The sequence below is a fragment of the Haemaphysalis longicornis genome, unplaced genomic scaffold (assembly GCF_048455015.1).
Source record: "Haemaphysalis longicornis isolate Haplotype H1 unplaced genomic scaffold, Haemaphysalis longicornis Haplotype H1 scaffold_6, whole genome shotgun sequence".
Taxonomy (NCBI): domain Eukaryota; kingdom Metazoa; phylum Arthropoda; class Arachnida; order Ixodida; family Ixodidae; genus Haemaphysalis; species Haemaphysalis longicornis.
This window is the reverse complement of record NW_027526407.1, coordinates 183,710,181-183,712,135: the sequence shown is the minus strand read 5'-3', so window position 1 is coordinate 183,712,135 and position 1,955 is coordinate 183,710,181. Positions and strand designations below refer to the sequence as shown.

At 45.4% G+C, this 1,955-nt stretch overlaps 1 non-coding gene across 1 annotated transcript; it reads left to right on the top strand.

The window, feature by feature from the left end:
- Positions 1-1,130: 1,130 nt before the first annotated feature.
- Trnat-ugu (transfer RNA threonine (anticodon UGU)) lies at positions 1,131-1,202 on the top strand. The gene has a single exon. It is a non-coding gene; the product is annotated as a tRNA-Thr (tRNA).
- The last annotated feature ends 753 nt before the right edge of the window (positions 1,203-1,955 follow it).

The window sequence follows — 1,955 nt, the reverse complement described above, 5'->3', positions numbered from 1 at the left end:
ACGCTTCACGATTAGCAGATGCAGCTCTCGGAAAGTTTTCTAGGCGCCGGTATGGTCTAAAAAAGGGTAAAGAAATGACAAGCGGCCAGCCCTCAAGTCTACGAACGGGGCCTTCAAATGGCGCATAGCCATTTTAATTTTCATTTGAAGTGAAGGAGAACACAGTCGCCCAGATAGCCGAATTTGTAAGGCATTCGACATGTAATCGAAAGGCGTGGGTTCGGTCCCCACTCTGGGCGCGTGTTTTTCTTTCTTTCTTTCTTCTGTATATTAAAAAAAATGTTTACTTCATTAACCGTAGTGAAAAAGAAAAGAGCCTAACCACATCCCTATGCCCCCTTTGGCGTTGTAGACTCCTGGCCTATCTTTCTGTATTTCCTCAACGAGCCCCTCATTTCCTTACTGTATTATTCAGCGAAAGCCTAGCGAGGGTCTCGGTTCCGGCAGCCTTGATGCCTAGGTAGCATAAGAGGGCTTCCCGCCAGTTACCCGCTTATGACAGGCTGTAGACGTTCGTGTCACGCCCCGGGGGTTGAAAAGAAGGTTCCCTTCCCTCCGTGCAGTCAGAGTGGCGCTGGTTACCCCCCTCAAGCGTCAGATACACTTCTAGTGAATATAAATAGCCCAGAAAGTGAAGGAGAACACAGTTGCCCAGATAGCCGAATTGGTAAGGCATTCGACATGTAATCGAAAGGCGTGGGTTCGGTCCCCACTCTGGGCGCGTGTTTTTCTTTCTTTCTTTCTTCTGTATATTAAAAAAAATGTTTACTTCATTAACCGTAGTGAAAAAGAAAAGAGCCTAACCACATCCCTATGCCCCCTTTGGCGTTGTAGACTGCTGGCCCATCTTTCTGTATTTCCTCAACGAGCCCCTCATTTCCTTACTATATTATTCAGCGAAGCCTAGCGAGGGTCTCGGTTCCGGCAGCCTTGATGCCTAGGTCCAATAAGAGGGCTTCCCGCCAGTTACCCGCTCATGACAGGCTGTAGACGTTCGTGTCACGCCCCGGGGGTTGAAAAGAAGGTCCCCTTCTCCCCGTGCAGTCAGAGTGGCGCTGGTTACCACCCTCAAGCGTCAGATACACTTCTAGTGAATATAAATAGCCCAGAAAGTGAAGGAGAACACAGTCGCCCAGATAGCCGAATTGGTAAGGCGTTCGACATGTAATCGAAAGGCGTGGGTTCGGTCCCCACTCTGGGCGCGTGTTTTTCTTTCTTTGTTCTGTATATTAAAAAAAATGTTTACTTCATTAACCGTAGTGAAAAAGAAAAGAGCCTAACCACATCCCTATGCCCCCTTTGGCGTTCTAGACTGCTGGCCTATCTTTCTGTATATATATATATATATATATATATATATATATATATATATATATATATATATATATATATATATATATACAGTTGTCTCTCGAAAAATGGCACGGAAAAATTAGTTCCGTTTAAAAGGAGTTCCCTTTGCTGAGAGAGATGTTCTAAGGTGCACAATTACGTGCGTACACACTTCATAGGGCATTCTATGGAACTCTAACCACTACAAAGTGACTGTAGCTGATAGTTTCCAGAAAGCAAGAATACTACAAGAAGCGTAAGCACAGCATTCACAAAGTTGATTTGGCAACAATGAGTCGCTGTGCACTACAAAATGCGTCAATTATTTTTGTTTGAGTCCTTGCAACTGCATCTTCACGGAGGCTAGATGCCTAAATTTCGCGAGTGCTTACGAGCCATCGAATTTAGAAGACGGCAACGTGGTAATGAAGGACGAATAGCACAACGTGTGAAAGAACAAGGCGACAGGAGGTAAGCCCTGTAGCCTCGGCGTCTAGAATCGAGACCGAACGACTGGAACAAGAACTGCGATCTTGCATTCATTGTGCAAACACGGCTAACCACCTACGAGACGAGGCTTACGAGGCCAACAAGGCTAAAAAAGCATACAGGAAAAAAAAAAC